Source organism: Tachypleus tridentatus, chromosome 2 (genome assembly GCF_004210375.1).
Source record: "Tachypleus tridentatus isolate NWPU-2018 chromosome 2, ASM421037v1, whole genome shotgun sequence".
Lineage (NCBI taxonomy): Eukaryota > Metazoa > Arthropoda > Merostomata > Xiphosura > Limulidae > Tachypleus > Tachypleus tridentatus.
In genome coordinates, this window is record NC_134826.1 from 18,201,705 (window position 1) to 18,218,130 (window position 16,426).

Genomic DNA, 16,426 nt, shown 5'->3' on the forward strand with positions numbered 1-16,426 from the left:
TTCTATAATTTAGAGAATCAAAAAACATTTTAGTTGTTATTTCTTTAGCAAATTAAGCTAACAAATTCAATTTTATCTCTTTGTCTAATAAAACTTAATATGTCCATCAATTGTCTGGTAATAGATTAAACGTATAATCTGTCAAATTCAAATTCGTGCCAGATAACACTCATTGGGCAATTCAGTTGTTAAGGCACCAATGAGCTTAGAGAACGGACTACCGAGTGAAACGTTTAAGCAGAAAAGTTTGTATAGAGGTCGCTCTCAAATAGGACGCATCCAATCAGAACTGATATTAATGACGACATAATATCTTTTATAAACAAGTTAATGGAACAAGCATTCACTTGAATTATTAACTTCTATCACTAATTTTTCATCTATAAATATCGGAGTTTATTTATATTGTACTGTAACTCATTTAATATCGATCGATATTTTATTGTATTAACATAAGCAATAAATCTCGTTCAATGTGATTTAAACAAGTACGTCATCTATACTCATTGAACTGCTATCAGAAAATAGAAAATTATTATATCTAAAATTGTTACCCCATGGTGCATCATATTTGTATGGAAAACTCTGAGATAAGTGAAATTAAGAAAATATATTATGGTTAATATATTATTTAACTGAAAAACTTATATCAAATAATGCTTCGCACACAGATCAGTCAGACGTTTCCTGTTAGATTTATCTTTCACACGCAACACAATGTCATGATTTTTACATCCATAACTATCATTGTTATACCCAGAAAAAACATAGTAACATTTTTACACACACAGATTCCTCCCCATGACACCAAAACGTGTTCAACAGTATTATAAATCTAACATATACGTTGCTGCTGAGAGTGTATTGTTCACCATATTCTATAGGACTGTTAATATTTTTATTAACTTTCAGTTACTCCCTATTTTATTTAATTTTATTTTTGTGGGAAGAGTAAAACCCGGTTTCTAACTTACATTATTTTTCATTATCAACTGTGGTCAAAACTAACCTTAAGTAACTTTTTACGACCATTTCCACACTAAGAAAGATATAAATTTCATCACTCGTTGAGAGACGAACTGGAAATACAAGGTAATAACCAGCACATGAATGGTCAGGTTATGTCTTTTTGTGTGAAAAAAAGGCCTAAAAGGATATTGCAGATATTATACAATTTAAATTACTTAATATTTATATTTTATAAATGAAAATGGTAAAAGAGAATATGAACATTTTTGTATTTTTTTGTTTTCGATATCAGACTAACCAAAAGAGTAAACTTATATTTAGTGACATGTGTATCGTGTATATATATATGTATATTGTAATACTCTTATAATACATTAAACTAATGATCAATGTGGCGTTAGGTAGAAGTGAACTTTCATACGTGTAATTTTAAAATATGTTATTTATGTGTGGGGGTGTCAGTATTTCTTCTGATTTTTTGCAGTCTGTGTGCGAAAGAATTTTTTTTTCATATGCACCAATGGTAAAGCAATTTGCGAGGGTGCGCTACCAGTTTTTTTTTATTTTTTGAGAATGGTTATTTTTAGACCATTAACCTTACTGAATTACTAGGTCACTTTGCAATACTACCTCTTGGTTGTTTTGGGTTTTAGGCCTATCAACTGCCAGGGTCATTAAGGCCGTCAACGCCTTGAGACTACTCGCCATTACCGAGGATATGTGGGGATGGAATACTAAAGTGCGCGACACTTGATTGGTTATCGTGTGGCCTCACAGTCACGCAGATTAGTGGGAACACTGGGAAGAGGGGGTCTGAAGCTAACATTTTAACAAAAAATATATAAGTCATTGTCAAAATTGTAATTCCTTCTGTATTTTCTGTCTTAGCCTAATAAGCTCTTCAAGAAACTTACAATATTTGTTCTACCTTGGGCGAAATCCAATAAAATCGATTAATGGTTGTTTTTCTTTTGATAGAGGTTTGTTGATATATATATATATTTATATTTAATTTTGGAAAACTAATGTAAATTCGAAGTAATGATTTTTTTTATAAAGATATCTATTGTCTCTTTTCAAGTTCTTTTAATAAATAGCGCGTTTCATCTGAAATCAATGCAATTTGGGAAACAGATGAGCTATAAGTTTTTATATATATTAACCAATCTTAAGCATCATGTCTGAGACCTTCGATAATTCTTTACCTAAATGGTGATCTTTAAACTTTTCAAGCGAAGACTTATCACTTCAAATATTTGAGGATAAGGTTGCATTCATTACTTTGAAGATAAGAAAACTTTTGTAGGCTTTTAGTGGCCTTGTTTCTCGAGACGGTTATTCATTGGATCGTTCCTTAACCAATAGGCATTCAGCTAGGAAGAAAAAAAAAAAAGAATAGAAAAAGAAATAAATGAGACTTGGAAAACACCCGAAAGCAAATGACCTTCTTAAATCACGGCCAACCACCATTCTAGATTGAAATCTACCACAAAAAGTAAGTTGATACATTCTAGTAGAAAGGGCGATGTATCAGCTTTAGGTGTTTCATGTGTTCTGTCCAGTCAAATCAGGTCAATGTTTCTCACGTGCATCCTTGTTAGTTTGTGAGAAGAAGAAAACAAAGAGCAGTGAATTTAAAATAATTTTACTTAAAGTAATGGATTAATTGTTAAATCTTAAGTGAGTTATAAGCATGTACAACACTGCCTTCCATAATATTTCACTTATTTTGTATTGCTTTGGTTCTATTAAACCTTAGTTTTCAACTTTCTGAACACTACGCCAGAAATATTGTTATATGTTCGATTTGCTTGCATATTTTCAATGAAAGCATAAGGTTATCTCAACTTAGGATTTCTTAGAGGGCTCCCTAATTTCCAAATTTGCCCACCGCTAGTTCAACGGTAAGGTTACGGATTTACAACGCTAAAATCAGGGATTCGATTCCCCTCGGTGTGCTCAGCAGAGAGCCCGATGTGGCTTTGCTCTAAGAAAAACACACAGTTTTCAAATTTAATTTTAGGTGGCAAAACAAAACGTGTAGGGTTAATTTGACGCGGTTAATAAATCATAATCCAATTAGATTCATTTTATGCACTCAGAATCTAACAAAACAAAACTGAATCGGCCAAAGGCAATTAGTTATACTAAAACTTTTGCAAAATAAGTTTATATACGCAATGAATAGGTTAAATGACATTTTTAAGGGAGGGAAGGCTTCTTTGACCAATCTCGATCAGTTTACGACACCTGTAAATGTTGGATTTAACATTCTATGGTGTAAATATATATTATATCTAACTGTACTACACTCGTTCTGATCAAATTACGATAAATTCAGGACCTAATATAAGTTGGCTGCTTGTGTACTTTACTTAAAGATCTTAGAACACTGAAATTAATTCTTCACATGAAATTAAAACACATTTGACTTTTATAGTAAGCAGAATAAGTTCATATGTTTTTCATGTAATTACACAAAACTTGTTTTTACACATTTTATAAACAATATAATAAGTTAATGTTTTTCATGTACACTACACAAAACTTGTTTTTACACATTTTATAAACAATATAATAAGTTAATGTTTTTCATGTACACTACACAAAACTTGTTTTTACACATTTTATAAACAATATATAAGTTCATATGTTTTTCATGTACACTATACAAAACATTTTTACACATTTTATAAACAATATATAAGTTCATAAGTTTTTCACGTACACTACACAAAACTTGTTTTTACACATTTTATGAACAATATAATAAGTTAATGTTTTTCATGTACACTACACAAAACATTTTTACACATTTTAAAAACAATATATAAGTTCATATGTTTTTCACTACACTACACATTACACATTTTATAAACAATATATAAATTCATATGTTGTTCATGTAACTACACAAAACGGTTTTTTACACATTTTATAAACAATATATAAGTTCATATGTTTTTCACTACACTACACAAAACTTGTTTTTACACATTTTAAAAACAATATATGAGTTCATATGTTGTTCATGTAACTACACAAAACGGTTTTTACACATTTTATGAACAATATATAAGTTCATTTGTTTTTTGTAACTACATAAAACTTGTTTTTGCATATTTTATGAGCAATATATAAGCTCATATGTTTTTCATGTACACTACATAAAACGTTTTTTTACGCATTTTATAAACAGTAATACATAAAACCACGTGATAACCATATTAAGCTTCATATTAGTAGCCACATATTTTACGATGTTTTATAAAAGACTTTCCTGAAAATATATGCGCACCATATTGAGGTTTTACAAATAAACTAGAAAGAATTTTTCACATGATATTTGTGGGAAATAACGTAAGGAAATGCTAGCTATAAAATTATTCTCTGTAATATATACAGTTACGACAGAAAGTGTTCGTACCCCAGAGTCGTGAGTAGTTTTTCCTTATAACTTAAAAAGTACCACGACTAGGGAAACGAAAGTATAGTATATTATAAATATTATACTAACACACATCTACATAATTTTTTATGTAAATTAAACAATAAATAAACTGTTATTAACAAATAACCAAACACAGGAGGGGCAGAAAGTGTTCGTGCGTTTACTTTAATGGTCAGTTGTGTAGCCTTTCAGGTGAATTACTTGGCGCAATCTCTCCTCATAGCCCTCCATGATTGTTTGACAGTACTCGACTGGTATTTCCTTCCATTCTTCTTTACAGAAGGCCTCCAACTCTTGCAAGTTTTTCGGATGACGCTGATGGACCCTGGTCTTCAACTCATGCCAAACGTTTTCAATTGGGTTGAGATCGGGTGACTGCGATGGCCACTCCAGAACGCTTATATGGTTCCTTTGCAACCAGGATTGCACATATTTCGATGTGTGCTTAGGGTCATTGTCGTGCTGGAAGATCCAACGACGCCCAAGCCGCAAATTCCGACTGTAAATTAACTGTAAAGACGGTGTTCTTTGAAAGATTTTGTTTCCCCTTCTTATGGAAAATATTGTGAACATCATTGTGGCCGAAAAGCTCGATTTTAGTCTCGTCTGACCAAAGAATACTCTTCCAATAAGTAAAGGGTTTATCTACATGCTTTCTTGCATACCTCAATCGTATTTCTAAATGAACAGGCTTTAAATACGGAGTTCTAGGAGGACGGCACGCTTTGAACCCAGAAGAGCGTAACATGTTCGTAATTGTAGAGGTGCTTACTTCTACCCCAGTTTCCCTTACCAGTTTCTCTATGCCATTACATGTTAAACGAGGGTTCCTACTTACTTCTCTGAGAACTTTCCTCTTCGTTCTCTCTGGAATTTTGGTGGGGCGCCCGGAACGAGGGAGGTTAGCAGTTGATCCTGTAAGCTTAAACTTGGCAATTATGCTTTGAACAGTAGCTTTCGGCACATTAAGTTGTGTAGCAATACTGGAAAGAGACACACGAGGCATGTATTTTACAATAATTTGTTTTTTTTTAAATCACTGGACAGTTGTTTCCTGTTCGCCATGATGACCAAGCAGATAATGACGGAAACGGCGCTAAATTGCCGGAAGTACATTTTTTGCTGGCTAAATTCCAATAACTATGAACCCATTGTCAAGTTTTGGAATGGTATAATGTAGTTTATTCACCAAACTAAACAAAATTTTTATGGGAATATCAGTTTTTTCACACGTTCTGAACTGTACGAACACTTTCTGCTCCTCCTATTTTTGGTTATTTCTTTATAAACAGTTTATTTGTCGTTTAATTTGCATAACAATTTATCTAGATATGTGTTAGTATAATATGTATAATATATCGTACGTCTATTAGCCTAATCGTGATACATTTTAAGTAATGAGCAAAAAACTACTCGGGACACAGGGGTACGAACACTTTCTGTCATAACTGTATATTATTGCAAAAATTAAAAAAAATACAGTTTAAATAAGAATAACCATTTCTTCAGTATTCACGAATTACAAACGTGATTCTCTGAGAAGGATAAATCTGATAATAATCTATACAACATGAATAATATGTACGTCGTTAAAATACTGCATAATTTATCTTTTTTATTTTAAAGTTATCTAATGCATAATGATTTTATATACAAAAACGTATTTTAATGATCTGGTTTAAGACCTGTTATCAATTAATTAAATCTATGATCTCAAAGTTGTCAACCTAATTTATAAATCTATTAATTTCGCAATTAACCACAGACACTTAGTACCACACACGAGTAAGATGGAGTATACTTGCTTGATATGCGTCTGTGTTGCTTTAAATGTTTCAGAAATATAAATCTTACACCATCAAGATTAAACAACGCGTTATCATTGGGTTCTTAGAACAATATAACGATAAACATCTCCGTTGAAGATCGTTTGTTTCAATGTTATCCATTTTTATTATATCTTGCAAGTTTTTATCCTTACCGTTGAGAATATAAGAAACTAAGTTTCATAAAATTTGCGAAGTAATTTCTATAAATACTTACGTTAAAACTGCACAAAACGTTTTTACACATTTTATTAATACGAATATACATAAAAACACATGATAAGAATGTGACGTTTGGTGATATAAGCCATACGTTTTATCATATTGAAAATAAACGTTCTTGAAAATGTGTAGGCATAATACTGAGATCACACAGATTTCGTATAATTTACGCTACTAGTTCCTTTACTGTATCATTGTTGTTTGTGTGTGTTTTTTTTTCTTATAGCCTAGCCACATCAGGCTATTTGCTGAGCCCACCAAGTAGGATCGAACCCCTTATTTTAGGCTTGTAAATCCGTAGACTTACCACTATACCAGTGGGGGCGTTGTTGTGTGTTCCTAGTGTTGTGTATATTTGTTGAACCACATTCCCAGTAAAACATATTATTGAACCACATTTTTTTCCGCTCAGTAATAACGAAAAAAAAAAACATTAACTATAAACCACCTTTCCCACCCCCACCCACGACAGGGAAAAAGAAAATATTCATAAATTATTTTTTTATAAGAATAGTTTTAAGCGGTTGAGAAATATTATTGACTTAATTGGAATCTACTCAAAGTTTCACTGTGTTATACGATCTTTACTTTGCGCTGTTGTTGGTGTTTATATTTAAGACCAACCGATTTGTTTGATATTCATTTTTTAGGTATAACTTATGTTTTTTTTTACTACCCAGCTATTTATTCATTGGCAATCTGTTTGCATAATTATCTCAGCTCTCTATTGGTTGAAAAAACACGTGAATGAAACGCGTTAAATTGAGCTCGTGTTAGTATGAGAAGGATTCGCTGTTCAAGCTCATTATTATATTTTATGAGCAGAAACAACCATTTAAAGTACCTTTAAATAACAATAAATGTTGTATGAATGAAGGAGTGACATAATTATTTAGGAAGAAAACAAATCGCTGGTTACAGTTAAATATACAGATTTGACCTTGAAGAAAATAACATATAATTATTTAAATAATAAATAAAATATATGGTAATGTTATATTTATTCTTGAATAGGTGTACAACTGGAATGAGTTATATAGGGTGCGACTGAGTATTCATCCACCTAGTCCACCCCTCTCTTCTGGGTGGGTATTCAGTGGCTGACGCGAACTTTATAAGATTAACTCTACATCAGGTCCTAAAACTTTCTCGGCATGTAGGATTGTTTGTTTTAACATTTCGAGGCTGTAAATTAACCGCTGACCCATCGGGGGACAGCCATGTCAAATCTACAAGAATTCAAACCAATTAGGGGAGCAGTTTCTTTTAAACTTAGTGCAAAAACTTTTCGTCGTATGGGATTGGAGAAAATGCTTACAAACAAAGAACTTTTTCCCCCCACAATATCTGTGGAATTGTTATTATTTGGTGTTTGTGTATTTTTAGTTTTGATAACATCTAACGTTCGTTTATGTTGAGCAGACATGTTAGTTTAATCGTATTCTAAAACATATATTGCGCTAGCTTTAAAAGGCATACGATGAACAATATATATTTGTAAATATGTAAATGATTCGATCTCACGCCGTGTGAACCAAGAAAAACAATAACATCTTTTGAATGTACGCAGACACGTGATATGAGTTCTAACTGAAGACAAAAAAATATATATATATATATATAGTTTAATTTATGTTCCGATGATTTTGAATATTGTAATAATTCTATACATCACAAAACCTGTAGTCCCTAAATACACATATACGCATATGAGAAAGAAGCCACAAAACAGTAAAATGTTTACGTTCATAGAATAAATTTCTTAAGATATTTTGTTTTTACTTTTTACGTTGAAAATAACAGGTAAGAAACTGATCTTATGTAAAAGGAAATATAACATAATAAGATAGTTTGCTGTTGGAGTTTTAAGAGACAATAATACAATAATATACAACAATAATACAACACGTCAGTGAGAAATGTCAACTGAACGAACTTATACATCTGAATAAACACATTAACTCCAACTACTCTTCCATGCATCATTCAGTAAAATTCATATACGGTTTTCCTCCTTTGTTACTATTAATAAATAATAACCAAAATCCAAGCAGATGATAAAAATAGTCGGTATAATAAAGTAGTAACGAAGTACAATGAACTACACAGCTTACATGAAGCACGCATGTGAATGATACATAGTGTTGCCTACATTCGTTATATCAATTAATTTCTTATTTTTGGTAGGTTCCCTTCCCATCTTATTATTCTGTGCACGTCGCGACCCGACGGACAATCACGATATTGTGAGTTTCTGAGCTAACTTACCAACCGGAGATATACAGTAATCTAGCTTACTAAATTATCAGATGGTGTTTTTTTCTTCGCAGTGAAGAAAAAAACCTGTAGTGCGAGATACAAGTAGTTCAATTTTAAAACAAATATGAAAGTAAAATAGGACCCGGCATGGCCAGGTGGGTTAAGGCACTCGAGACGTCATCCGAGGGTCACTGGTTCGAATCCCCGTCAAACTTTTAGACGTGGGGGCGTTATAATGTGACGGTCAATCCCACTATTCGTTGGTAAAAGAGTAGCCCAAGAGTTGGCGATGGGTGGTGATGACTAGCTGCCTTCCGTCTAGTCTTACACTGCTAAATTAGGGACGGCTAGCGCAGATAACCCTCGTGTAGCTTTGCGCGAAATTCAAACAACAAACAACAAAATAAAATAGACGTGAAGTTTAATTTTGTTATTAGGTTTTTCTAATATAGTTTTAGATATGCTATCTATTTCATATGTAATGCATTCTCTCCGAAAGTAGTTTAATTTATCCTCAAATGTAAATATATTTATTTATCAATCAGAAAGGTTGAGTCGATACAGTCGAAACTATTTCAAATTTTTAGAACTTTTTTTCGTTGGCGATAATAGTTAACTGAGTGTACAGCAGCGGTTTGTAAGAGTTGTAAATGTTTGTCACGCCCTGGTGATTTGGGCACTAACTCACACCGAATATGCTTCCTCTTTAAACCGTGGGGACGCTCCAAGTCTCACTCAATTCCACTATTCGTTGGTAAAGTGTAGCCTAAGACTTGGCTGTGGGCGGTGTTGGCTAGCTGACTTCCCCTAGTGCATCATTTCCAAATTAGGGACAGCTGTCGCAGATTTACTTTCGAGTAAGTATTCGCGAAATTCGACAAACAAAGCGAGCTTTACTGTATAACTTTTCTATTTCGTTGATCGCGTGGCAACTCAAACTACACTACTGTTAATATTCTGAGAAAGATAAAAGTCCATAGCTGATTTAAATGTTAGGAAGTATAAATATCTTCAACCGAATTTTATAATACAGTCTAAAATGTAACCTATTTTAAGTTGCTAAATTACGTCGTACTCGATAAAAGCTTCTAGCACCGACCAAAGCGCAGACTCACTCCCTCCACATGTTGATTTCCTACCGCAGCACTTTCTCCCAGTTCTCGGTCTAGGTAGCATATCGCTAACCCTAATTCCAAACCACCGACCCGAGGAAGGCAGCTAGCCGACACAAATCACTTTCACCTCTCGCATTACATAATTATCATTATTAAGTCTTACGTATCGTTTCTTTGTACTTTAACACCAAGTTCACGGCGTAAATAAGAATAATTATTATTCTAATATAGTAAGTTCAAGTAGAGTAATATTCTATAAGACGTTTGATAATGGTAAAACATTTTAACACTCACTTCGACTAATCTTTACGTCACAGGATCCACTGTAACAATATCTTGTTTTACGGATTTATATTACGAAGAATTACAGTTACGGCATTCAAACAACGAATTAGTTTTCCGGCAAATTAGTCACTGCGCGAGGAACAGTTAAAAAAAAGCCATTGTTTTGAGAAACGGATCACGTATATTTCATAAAGTCTAACTACCCATTCGTGAAATCATGCAAGAACAATTCACGTTATTGTATATATACGACTACCTCAGGTTCCCTGGGCATACTCAATAAATCACGAGTAACTGTCTAGAAAGTTAAAATTACTTTCACAATTCAACTTATTGCTAAGTCGTAATTATAATTAATTATATTTTATATTTTATAATTAATTAATTATAATTAATGAATCACAGCCAAGAGGAATGAAATAGTACCGAACTCATTTACCAAAGTTACTAGAAATCACCAGAAAGTGTGGAGTGAATATGGTATTTGTATTTGTATATACTACAAAACGGTTGTATCTGTACACGTGTGTTGTAAAACCAATTGGCAATAAACTTCAAGCTATCAACGTTTTGTTTCGGATATCCGATAACTCTTCAATGAGTTGTAATATAACCTCGTGTTGATATATACCCTTTGTGTTGTTATATACCGTTGTAAAGTTCTATACCCTTTGTGTGGTTTTATATTATTGTGCTATTATATACCTACATGTACTTAAATATCGGGATGCAATTATATACTCTTTTTGTTGTTATGTATTATTGTGTAGTTATATAACCTTTGTGTTGCGATACATTTTTGCATAGTTATATAACCTTTGTGTAGTTGTGTAATATTTGTGTGTTTATATACCTTTGTGTAGTTATACAAGCTTTGTGTGTTTATATATTCATGCGTAGTTATATAGTCCTTGTATTGTTACATATCCTTGCGTAGTTATATACCATTGTGTAGTTATTTGCCCTTTGTGTAGTAATATACCGTTGTGTTGTCACATACACTTGTGTATTTATATACCTTTTGTTTAGTTACATACCAGTGTACACACTGGAGATAAACAAAAATGACAAAACAGACTAGTGAATACGATACAAACACTGATGACGTTTAGTGAAACAAGCGTCTAAAAATCCGGAAACTGCCCTATGTCGGCCTATAAAAGAAAACCGTACACACGGTAGATACGTATTTTGGTTTGTTTGAAGTTTCGTGCAAAGCTACACAAGGGCTGTCTGCACTAGCCGTACCTGATTTAACAGTATAAGACTAGAGGGAAGGTAGTAGTTATTACCACTCACCGCCAACTCTTTGGCTACGAATAGTGGGATTCACCGTAAAATTATAACGCCCCCAAGGCTGAAAGGGCGAGCATGTTTGGTGTAACGGCCATTCGAACCCGCGACCCTCATATTACGAGTCGAGTGTCTTAACCACCTGGCCATGTTGGGCTAGCTCATAAGTAGGCAAATCCATTTTGTTAAACTGTAACAACACCTTCTATTATAATTTCTTTTTAAATTCGTCAACTCGGTTAATCATAAAATAAAACTTAAATCCACAATAACGTAATAGCAGCAAAGTTACACAGTAGATTCAATGCTTTCAACGTTGGTCTGAGGAGGACACAAGAAGTGGTCGAAACTATTATCCATATAAATTTAGTGTTGTTACGTCACTGTGGACCTAATTATTTTGGATTACATTACACATATTGTACGTTTACAAATCATTAGTTAACTGTCTTAAATAAACAGTATAATATAATAAACAGCTACTAAGGTCGTTTAGTTCTTTAAAGACTTAAGAAACGTTATGGCTGTGTTCTACAGAACATTTATAACTTATTGTTTTAAAAAGTATGGGCGTTTCTTAACGGACATTCCAACGGTCTTCCCAATAGACTATAAGTTCTTCCTTGGGAGGCTGTCTCTGTTACCTCCCCAATTTAAGGTGGTTTCCCTCAGGAGATGTTCCAGTGGCTCCCCAAAAGCAAAGAGGTTATCCTTCAGAAGGTACTCTAATATTTCCCCAGAAGAGGGCGTGTTTTTTTAAGGGGGATTGTTTTAAAAGGATGATCTAATTAGAGACCAAAACAACACTTTGAAAAATATATATATAACAGCCTCCATTTTTTCTTCATAATAAATAAACTAATATTAAAATATTACTCAAGTCCATGTGTATATTTTCAAAAGACATTGAACTGTTCCAATTGCTAATAGTCCAAGGCAAATCTTTAGAAGTTCAATGACGTAATATGCTAAAAATATCGTGTTTACGCAATATGAACAATGGACTTATGATCATGACGTCTCATTAGACAATACTTCGCAGATGGAATAAACTATTATCAGGTACATTTTGTGTTTATTTTTGTATATTCACATATGATAATACCTAGCATATCTTCACCATACAGTATACGTATTATTCAACAGTTATAGAGTTAAGCCGCAACGACGAAACTAAGCGAAACAAATACTGAAATAGTTGAACGAAATAAGAAAACCAAAAAAAAAAGAATGGGGGAGGGAACTGCCTATCCCGACCCGAAAAAGAAAACAGGGAAAGATAGAGGGTATATAAGCAGGCACTTAAAAAAAATATATGCTTATATTTTTATCTTTCAGAGTCAGGACTGACTGGAACTTTTAGAATGGTGTTAACCGGTCCTTCAGTAGAGTGAAAGGTGATTTATTTTTGTTCTTGTGTATATCAGTGCAGAGGGTGGAAAGCGAAAGAGTGGGCAAAAGTGTTAAAAGTATCTCCCACGATAAAACGTTCGAAAACATAAACAAGGAAACGAAAATATATATTTTTTAAATCGCTATGTTTACACATATAAGCTTTTCCATCTGATACATCTAAAAAATAAACGTTTTCTTATTGTAGGTATGGGACTAAGTGATTATGTCTGTGATAATGATTTATATTTGTTATCGGTATTTTTTACATAAATTTATAGCTACTGGAAATTCAATTGCGTATGCTCCATTCTTTTCACGAATGTGGTCCATACTTATGTGTGTCTAATATTTTCTATTCAAAGTTTTACAAAAAAAAAAACGCTTTTGGTGCGAATGTATCGAACCTACAGGAGTTTGAAATATTACAATTATTAACATAATAAATATATAAATTATTTTCTTTTTAATGTCCTTAACTTAGCATTACTTCTATGTCGTCTCGGTTGTTTCAAAGACAATTTAATAGTTATTTGGTTTAACTTAGTTTTTGGGCAAGATGAACTAAATTATCTAAAGTGAATTTTAACTAGCAAAGTTTCTGACATCGTACGTGTGTGTATTTGTAAGTTAGATTGGCTAAATGTCCTTAATGTATTTCGAACTCTCAGGGCAAAAAAAAACAATATTTTAGACTTATAACGACATTAACAAAAAATGAAAAAAAATGATGGAATTCTTTCTAACTAGCTGGAGTTTAATCTAACATGAGTCAAAGCTGTCACCAGAGAAGAAACGTCAACAGCTAGGCAATTGACATTCACAGTATTAGATTGAAACACTAGGTGGAGTACCCGTCGTTTGGATGGTAGTTATGTAAATTCATGATAAATGAAAGGTTATCTTAAACATGAAAAGCTGTATCCTTTGTACGTAATTATATCGAAACGCTAAAAACGCTCATAAAAATAGCAAAACACAACATGTGAAACTGCAAATTTGCATGTATCTCCCCATGGATAAAGACAAAAAAAAAACTTTATGCCAAGTTTGGAAAAGATTCATCTACAGAAGGTTAGGTAGAGTTAAAAACGCGCATGAAAACTGCAAAACGAGAAACACAAAACTCAAAATTTGTATGTAGCCCAGCATGAACCTAATGAACTTTCACACCAGATTGGGTGAAGACACATTTATCCACACTCTGCGAAGTAGTTACATGAACACTCAACAGACAGCAGCATTATTACATTTATAGAGATTATGTTAATCGGATAATGTGTTAAATTCTCTTTATCGATTTCGTTACAAAACATTTATTATTAAATTACTTTCCCGGAAAAGGCTTCGAAGAAGTCATATTTACATCGGCATTATTTAAGAGATAAACAAGCTTTTTATATGGCAACATGACCACATGCGAAGTTTGTTTGCTTTTGAATTTCGCGCAAAGCTACTGAAGGGCTATCTGTGCTAGCCGTCCCTAATTTAGCAGTGTAAGACTAGAGGGAAGGCAGCTAGTCATCACCACCCACCGCAAACTCTTGGGCTACTCTTTTACCAACGAATAGTGGGATTATTATAACGTCACATTATAACGCCCCCACGGCTGAAAGGGCGAGCATGTTTGGTGCGACCGGGATTCGAACTCGCGACCCCATGCGAAGTTAATAATTAGTTTACCACACTATATCTAATACGATTAATAATGTCTTAAATTGCTGCTTTATCTTCTTTAATTATTTTCGTTTTCGTTTATTCAGATCAATTATCGCCGTTTTCCAGATCTCTCGTGTTTCCACTTTTCATTAACTCTAATCTCTAGAAACTAACATGTTCTAGTTCTATCAACAGTTAGCTTAATTTTCTAACGAGCCCAATTCGTTTTTTGCATAGAGATAAAAAAAAGTGATTCGAATTAGTTCAAAAGTCTTTAAATTTAAAGTTTAAATATATGAACTAGAAATTTCACATAACAAGTTTGTTTGTTTTCGGCTCTCTGCAAATTATAAACTGGCAGACTAGGAAGGAAAAGCAGCTAGTCAGCAGTACCAATCCGCCAACTCTTGAGCTACTTTTATTAGACCGAATGGTAGAATTTGACTGTCACTCTTATTTTGCACGCACGGCCCTATGGTCCGGAGTGAGAATTGTTTGTCGGTAGTGTGGTGTGATTGATAGAAACAATGAGTCAACCTGTAGACTGTGCTTGGCTTTCGAGTAAGAGAACATTTAAGAATTTTGTTTTCGCTTTATTTCAGAGCAGAGGAACGTGTGTGTTTTTCTTATAGAAAAACCACATCAGGCAACCTGCTTTGTCCACCGAGGGGAAGCGAGCCCCTGATTTTAGCGTTGTAAATCCTTACCGTTGTCCCAATGGGAGACATTTTATAAAACGAGTTTTATTGATTTTATTAAAACATTAAAGAAAATATTTTCAGATTATGCCGGAGAATATTTACTTTTCCATATTTCTGAAAATTTAGCAATTATTTTGCAATTTTATTACGTGACTATTTTTCTGATAAAAAAGTCTTTTGTTGAGTTACAAAATCATCACCCTGAGAGCATGTGAAATATTTGGATTGTTTGTTTGTTTGTTTTTGGAATTTCGCGCAAAGCTACACGAGGATTATCTGCACTCGCCGTTCCTAATTTAGCAGTATAAGACTAAAAAGGCAGCTAGTCATTACCACCCACCGCCAACTCTTGGGTTACTCTTTTACCAACGATTAATGGGATTGACCGTAACATTATAACGCCCACACGGCTGAAAGAACGAGCTTGTTTGGTGTAACAGGTATTTGAACCCGCAACCCTCGGATTACAAGTCAAGCACCTCAACCACCTGATCAAGTCAGGGTCTGAAATATTTATATAAGGTTTTTTCGACAACGATTTTTTTATTTGGCATTGGTTAAAAAATATAAAAACACATAAAATTCCTTATTTTCATTCATCTATCTTGCTGAAAAGCTGCCCCCTGTTAATGGAAACTATCATTAAACTATAAATATATGTACATTTCCTTCTCTATTTCCAAATAACTATTTGGTATTAATAGTAATGAAGTTGTTGGGATAAATTACCACATCGTATCATTCTTACACCTATTTTACCATTACGTTTAGAGTTTAAGTCCGCCATGACCAGATGGTTAAAGCACTCGTAATCTGAGGGTCGCGGCTTTGAATCCCCGTCACACCAAACATGCTCGCCCTTTCATTCGTGGGGGCATTATAATGTGACGGTTATTCCTACTATTCGTTGGTAAAAGAATAGCCCAAGAGTTGGCGGTGGGTGTTAATGACTAGCTGCCTACCCTCTAGTCTTACACTGCTAAATTAGGGACGGTTAGCGCAGATAGCCCTCGTGTATTTTTGTGCGAATTTAAAAAAAAATATATATATAGTCTATTTTTCATTGGCTTATTTGTTTCTAGTGGAAAGCTAGACAACTAACTATTGGCCAGGTGGTTAGGGCAGTCGACTCATAATTCTGGGTGCGTTGTAATGCCATTGTCACTCTTACTATTCGTTGGTAAAAGAGTAGCCCAAGAGCTGGCGGTGGGTGGAGATAATTAGCTGCCTTCCCTCTAGCCTTACATTGTCAAA

The 16,426-nt window shown here is 33.6% G+C and overlaps 2 long non-coding RNA genes across 8 annotated transcripts in view; one reads left to right on the forward strand and one right to left on the reverse strand.

The window, feature by feature from the left end:
• The window catches only part of LOC143238908 (uncharacterized), a 59,022-nt gene extending 46,003 nt beyond the window's left edge, over window positions 1-13,019 (forward strand). For 2 of the 4 annotated variants that reach the window (XR_013020841.1, XR_013020844.1), the window contains one exon: window positions 12,759-13,019. This is a non-coding gene — a long non-coding RNA (uncharacterized LOC143238908). Of the gene's footprint in view, window positions 1-2,334; window positions 2,745-12,758 lie in introns of those variants that run through there. The other 2 variants (XR_013020835.1, XR_013020834.1) reach the window with 2 other exon arrangements.
• Window positions 1-16,426, reverse strand: part of LOC143238941 (uncharacterized) — a 167,310-nt gene that overhangs the window by 121,573 nt on the left and 29,311 nt on the right. The window lies entirely within an intron of this gene.